Source organism: Sarcophilus harrisii, chromosome 2 (assembly GCF_902635505.1).
Source record: "Sarcophilus harrisii chromosome 2, mSarHar1.11, whole genome shotgun sequence".
NCBI lineage: Eukaryota > Metazoa > Chordata > Mammalia > Dasyuromorphia > Dasyuridae > Sarcophilus > Sarcophilus harrisii.
In genome coordinates, this window is record NC_045427.1 from 199,852,628 (window position 1) to 199,880,504 (window position 27,877).

Here is a 27,877-nt window from a genome sequence, read left to right on the forward strand (position 1 = left end):
TGGAGGGGTTAGAGTTCACTGAGAAATGAGTAAATGATGATCTATTTCTGTCTACATCTAACTCTATCATTTGTATTATTTATACCATGTATGTATACCTAGATATTTACAAACATATACATGTGTGTAGTATATAACAAACATGTAAAACATAACATATGGCATAATTTTTATTCTACATGTATGCATAATTTAATTAACGCAAAATCAATATGTATCATACCACATAAAATATGAGAATAATTATTGACATGCCTTTCTATTCTATGGATTATGTTATTCTTTGCTATATTCTATCCTATCCTATACCATATCATGCCAGGTTATCCTATATTTTTATAGTATATAAGCTACGATATGCTTTATACTATATGTGTTATATGCTATACTGTAAGATAGCATTTTGCTATGCTATCTTATACTATAGAGTAGCATGTACCATAATATATAATGCTATGCTGTATATACATTTATAATTAATACTATATGCTATATAACATAGGATATAGCATAAAAAGTTATAGCATAGAATAAAATGTAATATATTACAGATAGTACATAATATAGCATATGATATGTAAGAACATATTTTACATATACTGCATGTTATACTATATACTGTGTTGTATTACAAAGTGCATATTATCTATATATATACATATATATTATTTACATTATATATGCTATATAGTATAGCATAGTAAAGTCTAAAACAACTTAGGAGATAATACAGAATACAGTATAACAGTATATAATACACAGCATATAACATAGTATGTAGTATATATTCTCTGCCATGTATACTACATACACTATACAGGTCTTCTTATAGCAGCAAAAATATAGCATTATATATGGCGTAACAATATATAGTACAATGTAATACATTTTATATATGATGTAGCCTATTATATACAATGCTAAAGTCTAGACTATACATAACATATCCTATACTACATAATGAATATAATACAATCCTGTGCTATATTGTGCTATACTGTAGCATAATATGTATTATACTATATAGTATGCTATACTTCACGCTATCTAGTATAGCATAATAATAGCAAAGTATATGATATAGCAAAGTTCTTTTTTGTTCAAACAAACAAAAAAAAAAAGGGTTTCTTCTCTTCTTTCTGAGATGTGCTCTAACGCCAAGTGAAATACTGACCATTATTTCTCTAAATCATATAATTCAATTGCTCTTTCATGCTGTGCATTTAGAAAACAATCACAGAGTTTAGAGTATGGAAGCCTCTCTAGATTATTTTGTCTGAGCCCACGAATTTAGAGCTGAGATTCCCAAGGTTGAGTAGTGAATTGTCTTTTTTGAAGTCAACCATGGAGATGAAGACCTGTCAGCGCCAGGGCCAAGATTAGATATCATTATCCTAGTCTTCCTGTGTATAAAGGCCAAAGTCACTGTTCCCTTCAATTTCCTCATCCATTATTTTGCCTATTAATTGGAAACATTTCAGTGAACTGATGTTGTTCTTCATGAAAGCTGAATAAAGCAAAACTTGCTTTCCAGATTCTACCAGTAAGGTGAAAACGACTGGGTACTTATATTTATGAATTACTTTTTAGATTGCTGAAAAATAAAAACAAAATTATTCCTTTACTCTTCTTTCTTTTAGTTCCCCTCCAATGAAAAAGAAAGTGAAAAAAATCAATGCACTTACAGAGGTATCACTTTGGGCCTGCCAGCAAATCTTGCTTTTGCTAACTGCAGTAGAACTATGAATTATTTTCACCTGTAAGAATGGGCAAAAAAAAAATAGGCCCAGGGAACATAGTATGCAATGCATAAGGAAATTTACCCTTAACTCAATTTGTGATTAGAAACTTACCTATAATCTAAGGCTACTTGCTGGGTTGGCCACAACAGCAAAATGCATGTTTTAGATAGGAGATGGCTCCTGCACTCATGGAGATTATAATAAAGCAAGATGTTCATAAACTGAAGTATAAAAGTTGTACATTCAATATTTCTTTTAAATTTACAGATGAAAATGATTGTGAGCTAGAAAGAACATAGCATCATGGAATTTAAATGAAAATCAATTTCATATCTCATTTAGACCTACCTCCCTGTTTTACAGATGAATAAATTAATACCCAGAAATGTGCATAGTCAAAAAGATAAAAACAGAATTTAGATTAAGGGCCTCTGATTCTAGAAATAATACTTTTTCTATTGAACCACTATGTACACAAGGTCATATCATTGATAATGGCAGAGGTGGAATTTGAACCCAGTTTTTTTTTCCTATAAATCCAATATACTTTCCAGTATCCTACATGGATATGATACCTATACAAACAATGGTGAGATTCTATTTTCTTTGGGATTAGTTATAATACTATGTCAAATGAGAGAAGGGGTAGATTAAGAAAAAAAGAAAAAAAATTCACACAGAATTTCTGTCCTTTTAATCATTTGACTTAAAAAATATGAAATTTCTTGCTACCTGGGTAGTATTTTTCAGTGGAATTGGATAAGTTTTACTATAATATTTCAAAAGATGAATTAGTATTTTGATGTGGATACTTTCTCCACGAATGCAGACTGCAATGCAATCTATACCTTCAATGATGGGTTTCATGAGCTCTTGGAGCAGAATTATTTATTACATATTGTCCAGTTTTCTCATGAAAAGCCTTTCTGAAATTAGCTTAGTCTTGGTCTTCAGACAGTATTGGACATATTCTGGAAAAATTTCCAGTTTGATTATTAAGATTCTGTGGGATCTTTTCCATATCAAGGAATAACTTTGTAGCTGTTCACTTAGCCAAAATTCTAGTATGTACATGTTGCATTCAACTCATTGTAGCTTATACAAGCATACGAGAACTTCCCAGATTGTTTGAGATATTTGAGTAGATGGAGTCCCTGATATGTTGCTTTGAGAAACTTCAGTCAGGCTTGATAAAATGTACAGGGGTCTCTGTTTTCTCATTAGCAGTGGACATAGCATATTCCTCTTGATGTTGATGCCTCCCTGCCTGTCTGCTTCAGGGTACTGATTTGTAATTTCATTATCAATAGCTATATAAATCCTCCCCTTTCCCCCCTGTAACTCCATAGCTCCCATCAAACATACACTTGATCTGTATGTATCACAAGACAACTGGTCCCATATTTTTTCACTGGTTTCCCCAAAGCTTGGAATGCTCTTTTTTCTTGTCACTACTTCCCAACTTCCTCCATATCTTTTTACTCAGTCATTTTTTTTTTCTGGGCAATTCTGTTAATGACTTAATCCTGTCAAAGATTTGTTAAATTATTCTTCTTCTTTTATTTGAATCGCATTTCATTATTTTTGAGGTGTGACTCAAATATAGAATCCTCTAGATCCCCTCCTCTGTCACTGCCTTTCAGGTAGATGCCTTATTGTTTAAGTTTTTACTGTTATGGCAAGTAGTGTTTATAGTTATTAAATATCTTTGGGATCTTGTTTCATTCTGAACATCAAGATAAAATTGACTTTAATAAATTTTTATTCCTCCAACCAGACTGTCATGTAGCATTTGTAATATCACTATAAATTATTTAAGCATTCCAAAGTTGACAAAATTATTTTTTTGCCCATTGGACCTGTGAAGTAGATAGTGATAGTCCATTTTATGTCCATTTAGCAAATGAGTAAACTATGGTTTTGAGAGGTAAATTACTTACTAGTAGCTTATCATTTAGTATATTAGATCCAGGATTTGGACCAAAATGTATCCTGATACTATGTCAAGTGTTTTTTCCAAGGCAAGAAGTAGCATGTTTTTTTTTTTTTTAAACATAGAACAAGTAATATTATGCAAGAATTTCTTTATTTTTGAGAATCAGAAAAAATGCAATATAATGGAAAGAATGCTGTAGGTAGATTCAAGAGATAAGAGTTCAGTCCCACTTCTGCTACTTATTTTCTATCATGTTAAGCCACTTAACCTCACTAATCCTCAGCTTCCTTATTTATAAAATGAAGGTTTTGTACTATTGACCTTTTAGTCAGAGAAACAACATTTATAAAATGCTTATTATGTCTCAAGTACTCTGTTAAACATTGGAAATGTAAAAACAAAAATAGCTTCTATTCCCATGATCTAATTTAGAGATCTAATCTAGATCTAGATCATGATCCCATTCAGAAGATAGCATGCAAACAGTTGTGTACAATCAAGATATAGACAGCATAAACTGGGAAAAAAAAAGATCAATAGGAAGGCATCAGAATTAAGGGGTATCAAAAAAGGACTGAACCTGCAATTTTACTGCCATAAATAATTTCCAGTAAGGAAACTTCTTCAACTTGTAAGAGGAGTAACTACTCAATAATTTAGAATCTTAAGGAGCTACCTCAGCAGAGAAGTTAAATTACTTGTTTTCCATCACACTGGCCAAATGTTTTCATAAGGAAGATGCAAACCCAAGTTTTGTTGAATCTAAGATCCACAATCTTCTATATCATGTAATTTTTTGCTTGTTTTCCCCCCCATAGTATAGGCACTAGGCTTGACCTGTTTCTTATATTTCATTTTAAATAGTGTCACCGTTTGTTATATATGTTATTTTTTCACATAAATAGTTAAAATTAATTCTATTTCTCTCTAAAAGCAAAAGGAAATTGGGGTTTGATATTCTGATCAAGAACATATCAGTACTATACTTTAACATGTTTAACATGCATGAGACTGCCTGCCATCTAGGGGAGGGAGTAGAGGGAGGGAAGGGAAAAGTTGGAACAGAAGTGATTGCAAGGGACAATGTTGAAAAATTACCCAGGCAAAAGTTCTGTCAATAAAAAGCTATAATAAAAAAAAAAAAACTGCACAAAAAAGTGAATGAAGAAAGATCAGACATGATCTAGCTCTGCAAACTGTAAAACTTGGTTAAGAATTAACTCAAATTTTCAAAGTCAAACTAATTCAGTTTTGTACTTACAACTAGTAAGTTGTAGAAAGTAGATTAATTTCTATAAACTATTACTCTCCATTAGCCACTTTTTTTGAGGCCAGAGCACCATTTTTTCCTTCCTCATTTCACTGGGATTAGCAAATTAAGTTATTGATGGCATACTATGGGTAATACCCTTTTTCGATTTTTCTCCAACCACTACTAATAGATGTCTGAAAGTTTTTCCCTCCCCTATTGATGAAAGACCCAAGAAAATAAGTTTTTTTCCCAATCCTACAATGTAAAGAAAAGTTTGTATTTGTTTAAAAAAAAGAGAACATATCAGTACTATTTTCAAACTGCTATGCTACTGAAAAGGCCTTGTCTTGGGACATCAGTTGAAGAGAAAACAGAAAATGTTATTCAGGACCTTGAAAAACTAATGCTGCCAAGAGAATTTGTCATCTTCCTCTCTGCTGAATAAATATGGCCCACTGATGTAAGGAAGATTAAGGCATTAGAAATTATTGAATTGCATAAATAAAGCCTTGGGGAAGAAGATGAGGATCAGATTATGTGAGGAACTAGAAAGAGAGCCTTAAGACATTTCTGGCTAGAGAGCCAAAATGACATTTACAACAGCAGAGGGCATCAAAGAGCTTATGAAAATCATATTAACAGAAATGGAGCAGATGCTCAGAGAAAGCTAGAACTCAGGCTCAAATATCTGGGGGAATCTAGCTTGAGTAGGGCATCAGGAGAAAACAGCAGGAGCAGACGTGAAATAAAAGCCAAGGTGAGGACAAAGACAGAATGTAAAATGGGGATAACAATGTGATGAATTCAAAGAACTTAGCCTGAAAGGAATTCTCAGTCAAAGACAGGGGTTCTAAATCAAATTAGGAGGGATACATTTGCCAGTGGAGTAGCCATTTGGAGTAGGATTTAGGAAGGTGAGTGTTTCATAGAAATGAACAATTTTACTTCATCAAATAAGGTTCTAGTATTTTTTGCATAGCCTGATAATTACATCCCATTAGTTTCTTGTGGGGTTGTGAGTTTTTGTTGTTTGTTTATTTTTGTTTTTGTCAACCTTCAATAACAGAATTAGATCTAAAAAACTGAAACAAAATATGATGTATTAAAATTTCCATTTCTATTTACTTTTTAGAATATTTTTTCTTTCTTTTCTTCTTTTTTTTTCCTCCCTCCCTTATACCCTTCTCCCTCCTTTTCTCTTTTTCTCTCTTTTTCTTTCTTTTTCCTTTCTTTCTTTCTTCCAAGAAGAATTTTTTTTAATCCCCTTTTCCCTTTCCTTTTCTTTTTAACTTTAGCTGAGAAGGTACTTGATAACATCATGATTCTGACAGGCACCAAGAAAGACCTTGCTGTTAAATGTATCCTATATTTGGACATTTCGGTGTCAAATATTGGGAATTAATTCCATTGGGATTTCCTTCCTTTAGTCCTTTGCTGAAACATATATATTTTTGTGAAAGTTGGCAAAATGATTCAAATATATCTATTGTACTTTTGACATGAGAACTCTGAATTATTGGGCCAACACATTTAACTGGTAAAGAAGCAGAATAAATGGGGTCTTTACTCAATGTAAACTTTTCCCTGTTTGTGATTATGCCTATTTTTGGCTTTAACTTGGAGTAAAGCAATTTTTTTTCTATGCCATAGTCTGTCTTCATGATGTCAAACCAACTTTTAAATAAATTTTTTTTATTAGTTATGCAATGCCAAATAAACAGTTGGATTTTTTTTTTGTTATATTGTTAAATTGGCTGTTTTTTTGGCATGGTAAAGACACAGAAACTGTGCTGTTTTCACTAGACCACACATAATAATTTGGAATTTTTCCCAGAGTGAAAAATGAGGCAGTTGTTTATGCCTTTATTCAAAGAAAAAAATCAAATCCTCCCTCAATAAAAAACAAAGAAAAATTAATTCAAAAAACAAAAACAATGTATTTACATAAACTGTCATTCACCATTGTGGCAAAAACTCCTTTCCCAAGCATAAGAGCACAAGACTTAGGTTTATAACTTAAGATAGTTAACTTTTTCTCCTTCTCCCCACCATACATTTATAGATAAGGAAACAAAGGTCTATAGAGGTGATGTAACTTGGAGTAACAGAGGTAGTAAACAATATGGTGTATGTGGTAAAAGGAGATAAAAAATCTAGTAAAATATTTATTTTCTCTCCTCCCTATTCTCTCTGCTATACATAATTCCCACTGAAAAGATGAATATTTTTCCTCCTTTTCTTTGGAGTCTGTTTTAGAAGACAGAAAGTGGATTTTTCAATAAAATTATAAATGTGTGTATTGGATTTCAATAATGTATTGAACAGATAGGGATGATGCTTGCTCTTAGTGTATTGGGGGGTATAAATAAACTCATCTTAAGTGGTAGGAATAGGTATATGAAACAAAACTATTTGATGCTTTCAGAAATCAGGAGTAAACTGAAGACAGGATAAATAATGCCTGGTTATAGAGGTGCTATTGGGATTGCTTGAAAAGGAGATTATTTAGCTATGGGAAAGGTTGAAAGCATGGAGTAGCTGCTAGGAAAATCTATCCAGGCTAGTATAAAGGGTTATGGAAGTGGCACTGGCTAAAGAGATACTAGAAAGAATCTTAGGAAGCCCATGAGTTTAGGTTTGGATTTTTTTTTAAGGAAAACATTAGTGGATTAGAGTGAATCTGTCAGACCAAAGAGTGAAGAGGGACTATGGAGATAATCAAGTCCAGATTTTACAGATGAAGAAATGGGAACTAAGAGAGACTAAATGATTTGTCCAGAATAAAATATCAAGTAAATATCTTAGGTGTGATTTAAATCAAGGTTCAATTAATTCCATTTTTTCTATACCAAAAAAGATTTCACTTTCTTAGGAACCAAAGTAGTTTAGAGAAAGAGATTTTATTATTTATATGAAAGTAGAAACAAAAGTGTACTAGAAAGGAAAGGCAGTGTGACCTGAGAATTAGGAGGAATGTAGGAACCCTACAGGTAAAAAAAAATGGATAATAACAGTAAGATCTATGAAACAAATCAAAAAGCTAAGCTGTAACTAATGCTCTGGTTTTCTAGTTGGCTATTATGTCTATAGTTTGTACCCCAAGATTCTGTAACACTGTGGAAAAAGATACATATTTTAGTAATCTGCCTATGGATATGATAGACCAAAGAAGAGATTGTGAAAACAAGTAGTGAAAAAGAACTGATGAGAATCCAGGAACATGAGCATTTAAAAAAAAAAAAGAAAAGGAAAAGAAATTACCTGAGTGGTACCAGAGGAAAAATTAAGAAATGGTGAAAATTATCAGAGAGTCTTGTTTGAGAACTACTTCAGTGTCTTATGTACCACAAAAATTACATAATTGTTTTCGGAAATAAATATTTATCTAATTTTAAGAGAGACAGAGAAACTCAGTCAAAGATTTATGCAGGGACAGAAAGATCAGAGAGACTGAAAGACAGATATAGTGGCAGAGATATACACACACACAAAGAAAGGTAAGAGAGAGGGTCAGAAACAAACAGATGCATATAGAAACACTAAAAAAAGATGAAGAGAGAGAGAAATAGAGAAGAAGGGAGAAAGGGAGAAGGGAGGGAGGAGGAGAAGAATAAGAATAAAAAGAAGAATTAGAAGGAAGAAGGAAGAAGAAAGAAGGAAGAAGAAAGAAGAAAGAAGAAAGAAGAAGAAGAAAAAGAAGAAGAAGAAGAAGAAGAAGAAGAAGAAGAAGAAGAAGAAGAAGAAGGTGGTGGTATAGTGGTTTTCATTACAGATTACTGAGTATCAGAGGGCCAAGAGGGATGCTAGTGTTTGTGGCTAGGGAAACAGGATGAAAAACAGCACAGACCAGGAGTGACCACAAATCTCTCAGAATCATATTATCTTGGAAAAAACAAACAAAAAATTCATACTCCCAAAATTGGCTTTGAAAATAGCATGCTTGTCATGGTGCCTTCCCATCCCAAGGTAAAAAAAAAAAAAAAAAGCCCACCACTAACATAAAGGTTAAATTCAAGAAAGAGGCTGGAAAATGAACAAATAACAACAAAAAGGAATGTGACCACAAAATTTACCATGCTAACAGGGATGATCAAGACATGAATTCAAAAGATAACCATGTGAAAATAGCTACAAGCAAAGTCTCAAAGACAAAAGCTAATTGGATGTAAGTCTAACAAGAATTTCTGGAAAGTAAAAGGGATAAGAACAGGAGAGGAGAAACTCCCAAAATAAATGAGAGTGATGCAAGAGAATTATGAGAAGAGAATTAACAGATTGGTAAAAAGAGGTACAAAATAGGAACAAAATACTTGAAAAAATAATTCCTTAAAACCAGAATTGGCCTAATGGCAAAAGAAGTGCAAACTTTTTTTTGGAAAAAAAATTCTTAACAAGCATAATTTTCCAAATTAAAAAAAGAGGTGCACTAGCTTACTAAAGAAAATTCCTTAAAAATTAAAATTGGAAATAAAAAGTGGAAGCTAATCCCTCCATTAGAAATCAAGAGATAATAATATACAATCAAAAGAAAAAAAATGAAATAGCTCCTCAGAAAAACAACTAACCCAGTAATTAGATTGTGAAGAGATAATTTAAGAATTACTTGACTTCCTGAAAGTCAAAATTAAAAGAAGACCTTAGACATATTTCAAAAAATTGTAAGTGAAAACTGTTCCAACAACTTAATCCAGAAGCTAAAATAAAATTGGAAAGCACATACCTATTGCTTCCTTAAAGAAATGCCAGCATGAAAAATATTAGAGGAATATTAGAGCCAAATTCCAGAATTTCAAAATCAAGGAGAATTTATTGCAAGCAGTCAGAAAGAAACCATTCAATTGTTGTGGAGTCACAGTCAGGACAGTGCAAGATTTAGCAGTTTACATTAAAATGCTAAAATTGAATAATGGAGGACTTAATTAAAATAAGTTTTAAATAATGAAGGACTTGGAATATCATATGATTCCTAAGACTTTATTAGTATTAAGGTGGTTAGAGGAAGTTTATGTAAACAGGAAGCATGAATATAAATTATTTATGTTAGATGATTTCAAAAATAAATGAAGGGGTGAGAAAGGAAAATGCACTCAGAAAGGGGGGAAGGAAGAAGCAGAATGGGGAAAATTTTCACAGAAGAGGTGCCTTTATGGAGTGGGAAATGGAGGGGTGTCAGGCTCTCTCTCATAGAAATTGGTTCAAAGAGAGAAGAATATTAATATACACTCAACTGGTTATAAAAAAGCTCTTTTAACTAACAGGGAAATAAAAGGAAGTGCAAAAATGATTAAAAAAAGAGGGCAGATTAAAAGAGGAAGTCAGTGGTTAGAAGTGAAACAGTCTTTTGAGGAGGGACAAAATAAAAAGAGAGAAAAAGATAAAAAATAAGAAAAGAAAATGGAACTGAGAGACATATACAATTAATAGTACTTGTGAATGGGAACTGGATGAGCTCACTCATAAAACAAAAGCACATAAAAGAATAGATTAGAAACCAGAATCTACCAATGTATTGTTTAAAAGAGACACATTCGAAGCAACAATGTAAAGTAAAAATAAAGACTGGAGCATAATGTATTATGCTGTAGTGGAAGTAACAAAAGGCTGGAGTAGAGATCATGGTTTCAAAGCAAAAGCATAAATAGACCTATTTAAAAGAGAAACAGGGAAACTAATTGGAGCAGCGCATAGAGCTCCTGAAGTCAAGAAGATCTAAATTCAAATCTGCAGACACTTACTAGCTATATGATGCTGGCAAAGTCATATTAACTGTGAAAAAAACAAAACAAAACATTAATTTCCTCATTTGTAAAATGGGCTAGAGAAGGAAATGAAAAAAACATTCTAATATCTTTGCCTGGAAATCCCTAAACGGTGATCAAGAGATGGGCATTATTGAAATGACTCAACAGCAACAACAATAGTGGCATTATGGTCTTAAAGCAAAAGCAAAAATAAACCTAGCTAAAAAGAATAATGAAGGAAATTATGTTTTTAAATGGTTCCATAGTTAAGGAAATAGCAAAATATTTTGTATGTAGTTTCTCTGATAAATGCCTCATTTTTGAAATATATAGACAATGGAGTCAATGTTATAAGAACATTTTCCAGTTGATAAATAGTCGAAGAATATGAATGGGTATTTTTTAGAAGAAGAAATCAAATCTGTCTATAATCACATAAAAATTCTCTAAGTCAGCTATTTGGAACTATGCCTAAAAGGCTATCAAACTGTGCATACCTTTTGTTTCAGCAGTGTTTCTACTGGCCTTGTAACCCAAAGAGATTATAAAGGAGAGAAAGGGACCCACATGGTCAAAAATGTTTGTGGCAGCCCTTTTTGTAATGACAAGAGACTGCAAACTGAGTGGATGCCCATCAATTGGAGAATGGCTTAATAAGTTATGGTTTATGAATGCTATGGAATACTATTGTTCTATAAGAAACAACCAGCAGGATGATTTCAGAGAAGCCTGTAGAGACTTACAGGAACTGAGACTAAATGAAATGAGCAGAGCTAGGAGATCATTATACATGGCTACAGCAAGATTATATGATGATCAATTCTGATGGATGTGTCTCTCTTCAACAATGAAATAATTCAGGCCAGTTCCAATGATCTTATAATTAAAAGAACCATTTGCATCTAAAGAAAGGACTTTGGGAACTGTGTGGATTGCAACATCATATTTTCACTCTTTTTATTGTTTGATTGCATTTTGTTTTCTTTCTCATTTTTTCCTATTTGATCTGATTTTTCTTGTGCAGCATGATATTTGTGGAAATATGTGTAGAAAAATTACACATATTTAACTTATATTGAATTATTTGCTGTCTATGGGAGAAGGTGGGGGAAAAGGAGGGAAAAATTTGGAACACAAGGTTTTTGCAAGGGTGAATGTTGAAAATTATCTGGTTCTATTCCGTTCACTCAGCATCAGTTCATATACATCTTTTCATGTCTTTCTAAAATCAGCCTGTTCATCATTTTTTAATGATACGATAATATTCCATTACTTTCACATATCAGGACTCATTCAGCCAATCCCCAAGTGATGAGGATTTTTAATTCTTTGCAAAGAGCTGCTACAAATATTTTTGCACATGTGTGTCTTTTTCTCTCTTATGATCACTTTGGGATACAGACTCAGTGGTGGCACTGCTAGATAGAATTGTATGTATATATATTGTATTTAACTTATACTTTAACATATTTTACATGTATTGGTCAACCTGCCATCTGGAGGAGGGGGTGGGGTGAGGGAGGGGAAAAATTGGAACAAAAGGTTTTGCAATTATCAATGCTGAAAAATTACCCATGCATATATCTTGTAAATAAAAAGCTATAATAATAATAATAATAATAAAAGGATTGTATGTACAATTTTACAGCCCTTTGGGCATAGATCCAAATAGCCCTCCAGAATGCTTGGATTATTTCACTACTCCACCAACAATGTATTAGTGTACCAGTTTTTCCACATCCCCTTCAACATTTATCATTATCTTTTCTTGCCATCTTAGCCAATCTAAGAGGTGTGAGATTGTTGTGATATGGGAGCCACCTGCCAGTGACTGCTGGAGGTCTAAGTCAGACCTGTAGAATGGATCTCTTTATATGAGAAGATGATGATGATACAAGGAGACTGAGAGGCAGTTGCATTCTCTGACCTCTCCACTGAGAGGCAGTTGTGTTGTCTGACCTCTCTCCTCTTCCCTTTTGCTTCCAATTTATTTCATTCCCAATCCATGAGGAACATCTGCAAAGGCTACTTTGAAACTCCTTCAAGTTTAAGATTCACAGCTGTGGAGGCTCTTGGAGAATTGACCTGCCCCTTCACTTAGGCATGATCCTTAACAATTCCCCGGTTTTTGTTTTATGAGACTGTGATTATTTCCCCCCCACAGCATGGTTAGTAAATTTGTCTATTAGCTGTTATCTGAATTCACATACTGGGTAATACAAACAACACTATAGCAGGTATTGAATCTTGTGAGATGTCATGCAGGCAAACTTTCAAAAGGAGAAGAGGACTATAGTCAGAACAGGCATTTAAGTCTCTCATCAGTCTCCTGGAACATTCTCTGACCTCTCTACTAAGAAGCAGTTGTGTTGTCCTACCTCTCTCCTCTTCCCTCTTGCCTATAATTTATTTCATTCCCAATCCACAAGGAACATCTACATTAGTAAAGGCTGCTTTGCAATTCATTACAGCTGTGGAAGTTCTTGGAGAATTGACCTGCCCCTTCACTTAGGCATGGTCCTTAACACTAGATGATATCTCACAGTTGTTTTAATTTGCATTTCTTTAATCAGTAGTGATTGAGAGTATTTTTTATATGACCACATATGGCTTTAATTTTGTCATTTGAATATTATCTGTTCATATACTTTGACCATTTATCAATTGGGGAATTACTTTTATTCTTATAAATTTGACTCAGTTTTATATATTTCAGAAATGAGATCTTTATCAGAAACATTAGCTATAAATATTTTTATCCAGCTTTATATTTCCCTATTAATCTCTTGGTTTAGTTTGTGCAAAATCTTTATAATTGGGGGCGGAGCCAAGATTTGGAAAGACAACCCGGCCTTTCTAAGCTCTTCTTTACCCCTTTATCAATATTATATCAGCCTAAAAATAGTCTTGAGTACAATTTAAAGATAAGAAGAAACAACCACCGCCAAGAAAATCTGCAGTCTCGCCAAAAAGGTTGGTTCCGGGGCCGGGGGGAGATCCGGGCAGACGGGGAGAGAAAAGGTTCCGAGGAGTCCAAACCGGGGTGAAGGACAGATCTCAGCACAGCGCCGCATCCCCAACCCGCAGTAAGGGGCTTTTCCTTGGGGCATTGGATCCTCCGAAGGACGGCCCCGGGTTCCCCAATCTGCGCAGGGGGAGCCTCGGCTTGGGGCCAGAGCTTTTAGGGCCGATTTGTTTCAGGAGACGTGGGCAAGTTTGTTGTCTGCATTCTGCTGTCAGCCAAACCCGTCCCACAAGATCCGGCCTGGGGCGGGCACTTTCACCACTTAGTCTCTAGCCCAGGGATGATAATCCACCCAGCCCTACTAAGCAGTTTAATAGCTCGGCAGTGCTGAACCCCTGTTGGGGAAGGGAAAACTCTCACCCAGAGCACTCCCATACCTCAGTGAAATGGTTTACATCTTTCCCTCTCTGCAGAGGAAGTGAACCCCCTTGCCTAGGAGACATACCCTAAAGGCTTTAAAACATGAATAAAAGATGAAAAGAAAATGCAGCCTTTGAGAAAAAAGCAGGTCAGCAAACCTGAAGAGACCTCAAACACAAAATGCATCAATGTCCTTCCTTTACAAATGTCCTAAGAAGAGACCATTAAAAGTCCAAAGAAAGAAGATAAATGGGGAAAGGAAAGAGAAGCCTTAAAGAGGCAACAACTTCCTGAAATACAATTGAAAAGTTAAAAAATTAGGAAGTAGGGAAACAAAATTGGGAATTGGAAAATAAAAAATTAGGAAAGTAAGAATTTGGAATTGAAAATAAAGAATTCACTAGAAAGTAGGATCTGGAATTGGAAAAGACAAAGAACCCAAGAAAGTGGATCCGGAATTGAAAAAGACAAAGAACTCAAAAGAAAGTAGGATCTGTGAATTGAAAAAAAATAATTACTAAAAAAAAAATTAGTGAAATGGAAAAAAATTCCACAGACCAAAACAATAATTCAAAACTAATTGGACATATACAGAAAGAAGTAAAAAGCTATTAAGAAAAAAATTTTTAAAAAATTAGAACTGAAAATTGAAACTAATGATTCATTGAGACAGCAAGAACCAGTCAAACAAAAACAAAAATGACAAACTGGAAAACCAGAATTATCTCTTGAAAAACGACAGACTTGGAAAAAGATCTAGGAGAATAATCTGAGGATTATTGGACTTTCTGAAACATGATGAAAAAAGAGCCAGATTATTTTAAAGAAATCATCAAAGAACTGCCCAGATGTAATAGAATCAGAAGGTAAAATACTTGAAAGAATTCATCGAACACCTTCTGAAAGCCTAAAAATAAAACCCAAATATTGTAAAAATTTAGAACTATAAGATTAAGGAAAAAATTTTTACAAGCAGCCAAAAAAAAAACCATTTAAATACGAGGTGCCACAATAAGGATCACCCAAGATCGGCGTCACATTAAAGGAAAGAAGGCCCAATAATATCGAAAGGCCGAACTTGAGATGGCCAAGAATAAAACTACCCAGCTAAGCTGAGCATTTTTTCCAGGGAAGAAGATGGAATTTAATGAAACAAATGAATTCCATTTGTTTCAAGAAAACCAGAACTAAACAAAAATTTATCTCCAAGAATAGAACTCAAGAGATGCAGAAAAGGAAAAATAACTCTTGAAATTGTATTTTGTTGTGGATATACAAAAAGAATACATGTATAATTTGATTGACTGATATAACATAAAAAGGGAAGAGGGAAAAGGGATGATGGCAGAAGGGTGGGGAAGGAGGGATAAAAGGGGAAACCAATCCCAAAGAGGCTAAGGAAAACTTACTATATGAGGAATTTAGAGGGGGGAGGAACATTTTAATCTTACTCTCATCAGAGTTTCAAAGAAAAATAAACATTTGTTTTAGAAAATTTTCTCGCCCCATTAAAAAGGGGGAGAGGAAAAGGAAAAGAAAAGTAATAAGGGAAGGAAGGGAAAGACCAAGGGGGGGGAGGGATTACAAAGAGGATAAGACGTGAACAAGAGGGTAATAAGTTTAAAAGGGGGAAAGAGGGTTGGGGAGGCAAGAATAAGAAAACAATCTGGGGTTATTAGGATGGCAGGAAAACAGATTTATAACAACCGAAATGTAATGGATGAACTCCCCAAAAGAGGAGGCAGAAGCAGACTGGATCAAAAAGTCAGAACCCCACAATATGTTGTTTAAAAACAAATTTAAAACAGGGGATGCATAGAGTAAAAAGTAAAGGCGGAGCAAAATCTATTATGCTTCAGGTGAACAAAAGGGGAGCATCCTTATCTCAAGATCAAGCAAAAGTAAAAAATTGATCTAATTAAAAGAGATAAAAGGAATAATCCTGTAAAGGGTCAAAACAACGAAGCAATATCAATATTAAACATATATACCAAGTGGGGCACTAACTTCCAAAGGAGAAGTTAAAGAGTTCAAGAAGAAATGACAACAAAACTGTAATAGTAGGGAGATCCAACCTTGCACTTCAGAATTGACAAATCAAACCACAAAACAAAAAGAAAAAATTAAAGGTAAATATAATAAAAAATTAGGTATGTTGGATCTTTGGAGAAAATTGTGGAGATGAAGAGTTACTTTTTCCTCCAGTTCATGGAACCATTCAAAATTGACCATATATTGGACATAAAGACCTGAAATTAAATGCAAGGCAGAAATAAAATGCTTTCTTTTCAGATCGATGCAATAAAAACTACATTCAACAAAAAGTTAGGGGGAAAAGGCCAAAAGTAATTGGAAACTAAACAACTACTTAAAGAATGATTGGGTAAAAATTTAAAGGTAAATTAATAATTTCACTAAGATAAAAACAAGACATCTACCAAAAATTTTGGATGCAGCCAAAGAAAAATAAAAATTTTATATTTAGAGGCACTTGAATAAAAAAAAGAAAAGATTAATGAATTGGGCTTGCAACTAAAAAAAACTAAAAAGACCAAATTAAAACCCCAACAAATACTAAATTGGAAATTTAAAATTAAAAGGAGAAATTAAAATATTGAAAGTAAAAAATATTGAGCTAATTAATAAAACTAAGAGTTTCTAGAAAAGCCAAAAAATAGATAAGCCTTTGGAAAATCGTTAGAAAAAGGAGGGAGGAAAATGAAATTAGTAGTCTTAAAAAATGAAAAGGAGAACTTTTACCAATGAAAGGAAATTAGAGAAATAATAAGGTTATTTTGCTCAACTTTATGCCAATAAATTTGATAACCTAATGAAATGGATATACCTCCAAAATACAACTTCCAGACTAACAGAGGAAGAAGTAAATTGTTAATAGCCCATTTCAGAAAAGAAATAGAACAGGCAATTAAACAACTCCCTAAGAAAAAATCCCCAGGACCAGATGGATTTACATGTGAATTTTACCAAACATTTAAAAACAATTCCCCAAGTTTATAAATTATTTGATAAAATAGGGAATGAAGGAGTCCACCAAATTCCTTCTATGCCGACATGGTACTGATACCTAAACCAGGTAGGCTGAAAACAAGAAAGAAAATTATAACCAATCTCCCTAATGAATATTGATCTAAAATCTTAAATAAGATATTAGCAAAAGACTAAGAAAATCATCTCCAAGATAACTATGATCAAGAGGAATACCAGGAATGCAGGGCTGGTTCAAATTAGAAAACTATCAAGAAACCACAATAACCAAATTAACAAAACCATATGATCATCCAATAGATGCAGAAAAAGCATTTGATAAAATCCAACATCCATTCCTATTAAAAACACTTGAGAGTATAGGAATAAATGGACTTTTCCAAAATAATCAGCAGCATCTATTTAAAACCATCAGTAAGCATCATATGAATGGAGACAAACTCAACCATTCCAATAAGATCGAGTGAAAAGGTTGCCCACTATCACCGTTCTATTTAATATTGTTTAGAAACGCTAGTATAGCAATAAGAGGAGAAAGAGATTAAAGGAAAAGAATAGGCAATGAGGAAGCCAAATTATACTTTTGGATGACATGATTATACTTAGAAAACCCAAGATTCTGCAAAAGTTATTAGAAATAATCACAATTTAGCAAAGTTGTGGTTATAAAATAAACCCACATAAGTCATCAGATTCTTATATATCCTAAAAAATCCAACAGTCAGAGTTACAAAAGAAATTCCTTTAAAAGTAACTCAAATATAAAATATTTGGAATCTATCTCAAGGGAAAATAGAAACTTTATAAAAAATTACAGACCATTTTCACAAATTAAGTCTGATCTAACCAATTGAAAAATTTAAATCCTTGGATAGGGCGAAAAATATAATAAAGATGAAATATTACCAAACAACTATTTATTTAGGCCTATACCAATAGATCCCAAAAACTATTTTAATGACCTAGAAAAATAAAACAAAGTTATATGGAAAACAAAAGGTCAAAATTTCAAGGGAATTAATAAAAATCAAATGATGGTGGCTTAGCTGTACCAGATCTAAAACTATATAGAGCAGCAGTTACCAAAACTTTTGGTATTGGCTAAGGAAAGATTAGTTGATCAGTGGAATAGATTAGGTTAAGGATAAAAAGTCAACAAATATAGCAACCTAGTCTTTGAAAACCCAAAGATCCCAGCTTTTGGGATAAGAACACTGTTTGATAAAAATTGCTGGGAAAATTGGAAACAATATGGCAGAAACGGATTGATCCTACTTAAGCCAACCAAGATAAGGTCAAAATGGGTTCATGACCTAGGATAAAGAATGAAATTTATTAATAAATTAGAGGAACAAGGATAGTTTACCTCTCAGACCTGTGGAAGGGGAAGGTTTTTTAGACCAAAGAGAACTAGAATCACATCACAAAATAGAAAATTTCGATTATAAAACTGAAAAGTTTTGTACAAACAAAACTAATGCAGACAAGATTAAAGGAAGAAAAACTGGGAAAATTTTTAATCAAAGGTTTGATAAAGGCCTCATTTCCAAAATATATAGAGAATTAACTCTAATTTATAAAAAATCAAGCCATTCCAATTGAAAAATGGTCGGATATGAAAGACAATTTCAGATGAAGAAATTGAAACTATTTCTAGTCATAAAAGATGTAAGCTTATTAATCAGAGAAATCAAAATTAAGACAACTCTAAGATACATACACACCTGCGATTGGCTGGCGGAAAAATAATATATTGTTGAGGATGTGGGAAAACTGGGACATTGATTCATTTTTGGGTTGTGAACGAATCCAACCATTTTGGAATATTTGGAATATGCTCAAAAGTTATCAAACTGTATACCCTTTGATCCAGAGGATACTGGGATTATTCCCAAAGAGATTATAAAGAAGGGAAAGGGACCTGTATGTAAGAATGTTTGTGGCAGCCCTTTTGTAGTGGCTAGCTGGAAACTGAATGGATGTCCATCAGTTGAGAATGGCTGAATAAATTGTGGTATATAAAATTATGGAATATTACTGTTCTGGAAAAGTGACCAACAGGATGATTTCAGAAAGGTAGAGACTTAAAGAACTGATGCTAAGGAAATGAGCGGACCAGGGATCATTATATCTTCAACAACAATACTAGAGATGACCAGTCCTGATGGATGGGCCCATCCTCACAACGAGATCAACCAAATCATTTCTAATGGAGCAGAATGAACTGAATAGCTAACCAGAAAAGAACCGGAGATGACTAAAAACCATTACATTGAATTTCCCAGTCCCTATATTTTGCACACCGCTCTTTTGATTTCCCACCAATTGAAATAATTCAAGTCTGATTTTTTGTACAAAATAATGTTTTGGTCATGTATACTTATTGTGTATCTAAGTTATATTTTAATATATTTAAATTCTGGTCATCCTGCCATTTAGGGGAGGGGGTGGGGGTGAGGTAAAAATTGGAACAAGAGGTTTGGCAATTGTTAATGCTGTAAAGTTACCCATGTATATATCCTGTAAATTAAAGGCTATTAAAAAAATAAAAAAAAAAAAATATGACATAGATGATTTAAAAAAAAAAAAAAATCTTTATAATTTAATGGAATAAGAATTGTCCATTTTGCCTTTTTTAATGTTCTCTAGTTCTTTTTTGGTTATAAATTCTTCCTTTCTCCAAACATCTGATAGATAAGTTATCCCTTGCTCTCCTAATTTGTTAATGATATCATCATTTATGCCTATATTATGTAACCATTTTGACTTTATTTTGGTATGGATTATATGATGTAGGTCCATGCTGAATTTCTGAAATATTATTTTCCAATTTGCCCAGAAATTTTTGACAATTAATGAATTCTCACTGGGTAGTTAAATTTTAGTTGTAACCCTAGGTTCTTTGCATTTTAGAACATGGCATTCCAGGACTTCTGATCCTTTAATGTAGCAACTGTCAGATCCTGGATAATTCTGACTGTTATTCCTTGATATTTGAATTGTTTTTATATGGCAGCTTGCAATAATTTTTTCCCCCTTAAGACTGTAGTTCTGGGCTTTTGCAACAGTATTGCTTGGGGTTTTTCTTGTGAGATCTCTTTCCGAAGGTGATCAATGGATTCTTTCAATAAATATTTGGACCTCTCTTTCTAGAATATTGGAGCAATTTTCCTTAATGATCTCTTGAAGAATGCTATCAAGACTCTTTTTTTGATCATAACCTTCAGAAAGGCCAATAATTTTTAAATTGTGTTTTCTGGATCAATTTCCAACTCGGCTATTTCTCCAATGTAGTATTTTACATTTTCTTCCATTTTTTATTCTTTTTAGTTTGTTTGATTGATTTTTGCTGTCTCATAGATTCATCAGTTCCCACTTTCTCTGTTATACTTTTTAATGTATGATTTTTCTTCAGTTAGCTTTTATATCTCTTTTTCTGTTTAGTTAATTCTCCTTTTTGAGAAGTTTTCTTCAGATTTTTTTTCTTCCTTTTCCAAATTGTTGACTCTCTCATGCATACCCCTCACTTCCTTTCCCATTTTTTCTTCTACCTCTTTTATTTCCATTTAAAGTCTTTTATGAACATTTCCAAGAAGCCTCTTGGGGCCTGAGATTAGGTTATATCACTCTTTGAGATTTCTTTAAAAATGCATGCAAACAATAACAGAAAAAGTTAAAATGCTATGTTGTGGTCTACAGGGTGTAGATGACTTTCTTCATCACTGAACAAGTAGAACTGGTTTGAATCATCTCAATGTTAAAGTAAGCCACATCCATCAGAGTTGACCATCATATACTCTTGTGGTTGCTGTGTATAATGATCTCCTGTTTCTGCTTATTTCACTTAGCATCAATTCATATAAGTCTCTCCAAGCCTCTCTGAAATCAGTTTCTAGCCACTACAAAAAGGGCTGCCATAAACATTTTTCCACATGTAGGTCCCTTTCTCTCCTTTAAGATCTCTTTGGGATATAATCCCAGTATTAACATTGCTGGGTCAAAGGGTATGTACAATTTGATAACTTTTTGAGCATAATCTGATTTATTTAGTGCATATCATCTACAAAGAGTGATAATTTGGTTTCCTTATTACATTCTCTTTTCTGTCTCCATTCCATTTTCTCCAAAGATCTATCATCTGCAACTTTTCTAGTATTCAATTTACTTCTTTAACTTCTTTCTCATTTATTTTTTGGTTTGATTTATCTAGTTCTGAGAGAGCACTATTATAGTTTTGCTGTCTATTTCTTCTTGCAGGTCTCTTAACTTCTCCTTTAGGAATTTCCATGCTATACTACTTGGTGCAAATACATTTAGTATTGATATTGCTTCATTATCTATAGTATCCCTTATCAAGATATAGTTTTCCTCATCTCTTTTAATTAGATCAATTTTTGCTTTTGCTTGATCTGAGATCACAATGGCTACCCCTGCTTTTTTATTTCACCTGAAGCATAATATATTTTGCTCCAGCCTCTTACCTTTACTCTGTATGTATTATTCTGCTTTAAATGTATTTCTTGTAAACAACATATTGTAGGATTCTGGCTTTTAATGCAGTCTTCTACCCACCTTTGCTTTATGGAAGAATTCATCCCAATAATGTTTATGTTAAAACTACTAATTCTGTATTTCCCACCATCTTATTATCCCCAGATTATACTTTTCTCTTTCCTTTTCCCCTTTCCCTCCTCCCTAATATTTAACTTATGAGCACCACTTGCCTCAAGCAGTCCTCCCCCTTTAGAATCCCTCCCTTTAGAGTTCCTCCCTTTTTTATACCTTCTATTTAGCCTAACCCTTCCCTATTCACCTTTCCCCTCCCACTTTTCAATATGATGAGAGAAGTTTCTCTGTAAACCAAATGTCTAATATTTTCTCTTTGAGCCAAATCTGATGAGAGTAAGATTCACAAATGTTCACCCCACTCTCTTCTTTCACTGAAATATAATAGGTTTCCTTTGCCTCTTTGTGAGATGTACTTTCCCTCTTTTTATTTCCACTTTTCCTTTTTTCTGGTATTATATTATAACAGTAAAATCAAATTATACATGCACTCTCTATGTATACCCATAACAGAAATACAGTTTTCAAGAGTTTTTTTTTTTTTTGTTTTTGTTTTTTGTTTCTTTTTTATGCTCCTCTAGAGTCCTCTATTTGAAGGTCAATTTTTTTTTTTTTTTTGTTTAGTTCTGGCCTTTTTATCAGAAATAAGTGGAATTCACCTGTTTCACTGAATGCCCATCTTCTTCTCTGGAAGAAAATGCTCAGTTTAGCAGGGAAGTTTATTCTTGGCTACATTCCAAGTTCCTTTGCCTTTTCAAATATCAGCTTCCAGACCCTTCAGTCCCTCAAGATGGAAGTTGCTAGATCCTGAGTAATCCTTATTGTGGCTCCTTGGTATTTGAAATTTTTTTCCTGGTTGCTTGTAATATATTTTCCTTGGTCCAATAGTTCTGAAATTTAGCCAAAATATTCCTTGCAGTTTTAATTTTGGACTCCCTTTCAGGAGGTATTTGGTGAAGTCTTTCATTGACTATTTTACTTTCCAATCTATGATATCAGGGCAGTTCTCTTTGCTTATTTCCTGAAAAAAGTTTCTAAGCTCTTTTTTTTTTCATCATGGTTTTCAGGGAATCCAATAATCCTTAGATTGTCTTTCCTAGATCTATTTCCCAGGTCAATTGTTTTCCTAAGTAAGTATTTTACATTTTTCTATTTTTTATTTTTATTTTTTTTTTGTTTTCCTTGATTGATTCTTGATGTCCCATCAAGTTATTCATTTCCATTTACTCAGTTCTGATTTTTGTGAAGATCGTGTATTTTTAAATCAGCAGGAGTCAGGAATTCAGGTTAGGGGAAAATTGTCAGTCTTTATTCTCAGTGAAGAAGGATCGGAGGTGGAAGAGAATCGACGATGGCAATGTATGCAGCTGAGTCAAGAAGCTAGCTCGACCAGCACCCACACAACCAGCAGCTCGGAGTCTCGAACCCAGGCCCAATCTCTCCCAGCTTCTCTTCCTCTCTCTCTCTCTCTGCCTCCACCCACCAAAATCGTCATTTCCTATACAACACATTAGGACTTGCAAGGAGAGTGGGCAGGGACCATTCTTTATCCCATCATGTATATTAATAAAGTATAGCCCAATTACTATTTAGCCTCATGTACTTGGGACCTCAGTGCATCAACTCAAACCTCAGCCCATTACAGATTTTTACTGAATTATTTTCTTCATTTACTTTTTTTACTTCTTTTTGTATTTGTCCTATTGAGTTTTTAAATGAGTTGTTTTGTTCTATGGAATTTTTTTCCATTTCAGAAATTTTGATTTTTAAGTAGTTATTTTCTTTTTCTATTTCACAAATTCTGTGATCCTGGGAGTTATTTACCTTTTCCATTTCACAAATTCTATTTTTCAGGGAGTTGTTTTCCATTTTGTCAAATCTATCTTTTAATGAATTATATGCCTTTTTCAAACCCTCTTGCAAAGTTTTCCTTTTCTTTCCCCATTTTTCTTCTAGTTTTCTTTTGAGATCCTTTTTAATTTCTTCTAAGAGAGCCTTGTGTGATGGGGCCCAGATTATATGACCCTTTGGAGCTTCATCTGGAGACAATCTGCTTTTAGTTCCTTCAGGGTTTGAAATCTGTTCTTCTCTTTCCCCATAGAAAATATCTATAGTTAGAGATCTCTTTGCCTTTTTACTCATTTTTTTAAAATTTGGGATCTGCTTTTAGGGCCAGGGAGGTTTTGCAAGCTTCCTCTACAGGTGGCAGCAAAGCAGCCCCAGCTGCACTTGGTCCGTGCTGACTCACTCTCAGTGTTGGTGGACATGACTAGGTTCACTATTCATCTTTTGTGTTTGTGTTGGATGTTTCATAACTTCTTTGGTGATCCACTGGTTTGAACCAGGGCAGAGTAGCCAACACTGGTATAGATTCTTCCTCATAGATTCTCCACAGTGCGGAGTCTACACCACTTTGTGGAGACCAGGTCTGTACAACATGTGCTGGCCTCTTTGCTCTGCCTGCCTGCCTGCATCTGGCCATATTCTTCTGCTCCCAACCAAAGCAGATCTTTTCTGGTAATCTTTGAAATTATCTTCTGCGGCTAACTTGCTCCACTCCCAATATTTGTGGATTCTGCCACTCCAGAGTTAATTTAGAGGCTAGATTCTGTAATTAGTGTGAGGGTAGTAGGAGAAGGTCAGAAAGAAATGTGTTTCCTCTCTGCCATCTTGGCTTCACCTCCAACCCATTCATTTCTTAAGATTAGATTAATTTACAACTGGTTTTTAGTTTATCTTTCTTTGGCCATTTATTAAATATAATATTTGGTGCATCATGATCTATTTCTGTCTTTCTGCATTTGATTGTGAGGGTTTTATGCCCTAATAAATGGTCAATTTTTGTTTAGGTGCCTTGTACCATTGGGGGAAAAAAGATGTATTTCTTTCTATGTCCATTCAATTGTCTCTGAAGATCTGTCATATCCATGTTTTTCCAAGATTCTATTAACCTCTTTAAGTTTTTCTTGTTTATTTTGTGGTTAGATTTATCTAATTATGAGAGGAAGAAGTTGAGGTCCTTCATTAGTACAGTTTTGCTGTCTACTTCTTCTTGTAACTGGCTTACTTCTCTAAAAATTTGGATGCTGTATCTCTTGGTGCATATTTATTTAGTATTGGCAGCATTTAATTATCTGTGGTATCATTTGACAGGATTTAGGTTCCTTCCTTGTTTCTTTTAATTGGATATATTCCCCTTTTCTTCTTAAAAATGTATGTTGTTAAAGAAAAACAGAATACAAAAAAAGAAAAACCAAAAAAGAAAAGAAAACAAAACAGAACATTGTCAAGTATTCAGCAGAACATCAGGGAGGATTCAAAATAAATAACAAATTATCTGTTCACGAAAGCATATATAATAGTAGAAGAAATTATATTCCTGAGTTTCCATCCACAACCTCATACATACAAATACTCATAAAAACACACATTCGCACCTATCCATACACCCACTCATATATACATACAAATGTTTGTATATATATTTAACCTATTCCTGATATGAGTAGATTTTCAGAACTATGAGCTTCCTCCCCCCTTTAATGTCTCTATGTATATTATTCCTCTGAACATCATTTGGTGTTTCTGTGGAGCTAGCTCAGAGGTGTGAACATGGATCTTACTTTGGATTTTTTTGCCTTGTAGCAAGAGGACACCGGTTCTGTCCTGTCTTTTTGATCTTTCACTCATCTATGTTCACCCTGAGGTGTAAATTTGTTTTGTTTGTGGAAGAAATCTGGAGAGCTTGAATTTTACTAACATACTCTGCCATCTTCCCAGAATCCTCCTGTTTTTGCTTTACAATGAAGATTACAGTCCCTGCTTTTGTTTGCTTCAGATGAAGCATAATATATTCTGCTCCAGCCTTTTACCCTTACTCTGTGTGTATCTCTCTGTTTCAAATATGTTTCTTGTAAACAATACATTGTAGGATTCTGACTTTTTAATTCACTCTTCTATCTGCTTTAATTTTATGAAAGGGTTCATTCTATTCACATTCACAGTTATGATTATCAGTTATTTATTTCCCTCTGTCCTATTTTCTCCCTTGTATGTGCTATTTTTTCTCTTTCTACCCTACGTTTTCTTAATAATATTTTGTTTCTGATCAACCCTATCCTTCAATTTGCTTTCCCTTTTATCACATTCCTCCCTTTTCTGTCCCTTTCTCCTAGTACTTACATCTTACCTTCTAGCCAGCCCCTTTTTTTCTTTCTCCTTTTTCCTCTTAATTTCTTTTAGGGTAAGATAAATTTTAATACTCATCTGTATATATATTATTCCCATTTTCAGCCCAAGTTTAAACTTCAGATAATGCTCATTTCTCCTCCCTTCTTTCCTTCTTCTATAATAGGATTTTTGTGCCTCTTCTTTTGATATGATTCACACTATTTTACCTTCCCTTTCCTTTTCTGCCAGTATAATCCTTTTTATACACTTTATTTTCTTTCTTTAGTATCACCACATCAGAGTCAACATATACTCACACTTTCTGTTTTTGTACGCCCCATATAACTTTTATATTTCCTTTTCCATTTAATCAAGTCAACTTTTAAAGGTGTTGTTTTCATCAATGCATTTTTTTCATTTGGCCATTTATATTTATTATTTTATTTTTTAATGAATTGTTTTTTCAGCCAATTTTTGTCCTTCCTTTTCCAAGTTGTTGACTATCTCTTGCATACTTCTCATTTATTTTTTTCCCTTTTTTCCTCTATTTCTCTTATTTGACTTTAAAATCCTTTTTGAGCTTTGTCAGTAAGGGACTTTGGACTTGATGTGTCCCTTTGAGGTTTCATATGTAGTCATTTTGTCCTTTTCTGAATAGTTTTAGTTTCTCCTGTTACCCTTATTAGCTTTCTATGGTCTAGATTCTTTTCTGTTTCTTGCTCTTTTTTTTTCTCTTTTTCTCTCTGTCCTCCCAATTTCATGATTTTTAAAGTGAGCTGTGCTTTTAGGGTACAGGGACCTCTATCCTGAACATTTTGTGCAGTTTTGAGCCTTGGCTTTGAGCATAGGAGCCCCTTGTGTTTGTTGTCTTGCTCATAGCATTGAGCATAGTCTGACTTACTCTTAACTGTTGATACCTGGTTTCCTGGGCAGACAATTTGCCTTCTATGTTGGTACTGAAGATTGCCCCACTAATCTGATTTCCTACTGTTTTACTAATCCAAGCCTGAGGTCTCATGTGTTTATCCATTCTGATTAAAACCTTCCCACTGGTTTTCCCAAACATTATCTGAGCTGGTGAATATGACCTTTCTTGAGGTCCTTCTGACCTATCTTGAGCTGGAAATTTATTTCATTCCATCTCTTCTAGGCTCTGTTGTTACATATTCTGTTCAGAGGCTTGATCTTATGTGGTTTTCCAGGGAAATTGGGAATCCTTGAGCAGCTTCCTGGCTTCACTCAGTCATTTTGGCTCTGAACCTGGAACTGTAACTGTTAATTTTTTAAACATGTAATTGGGAAATAATTATGAAATAAATTAAAATATGCTAGAAATGACCCAACCACTTCAATCCATTCTTCACTCAAGAAATGAAGTGAGTTTCCTAAGGCTCAATTCTAAAAATATCACTTTTCCTACACAGTAAATTCCAATGCCTCTATTTGTTTCCATCCATGTTTAAATACAAAGTCCTTTGTCTGGCAGTTAGAAATCCTCACAACTTAACTATACCTTTTCTACTATTTCTGCATCCTTTCATTTTACTCCCCTCAACTATTCAGATATACTGGACTTCTTGCTGATCCTCACATACAATAACGTGTCTCCCATCTCTGAGTTTTTCGTTAGTTCCTCCACGTTACTAATATTTTCTTTGCTTGCTTTGGATTACTTTAAGCATCATAATCTGTTGATAATCTTTCCAGAATGCTCAAGCACTTTCTCTTTTGAAATTATACATAATTTCATATGTTATTCACATATATGTATACATATATGTAGATGTATAATTTATGTATTATACATATAAATTATTGCATAAGTCTATATTCACATTTGTGAATATGCATATGCATGAATATAGTATAGTATAGTATAGTATAGTATAGTATAGTATAGTATAGTTCTAGTTGATTCTAGTTTCTGGGTTCTGGTTCTGAGTTCTAATACTGTATTGTATTGCATAGAATATAGCTACTTATTTATATGTTGTTTTCTTCATTAGAAAGTAAGTTCCTTGAATACACAGACAGTGTTTTTGCCACTCTTTTTCTATCTCACACTTAATCCAGTGCCTG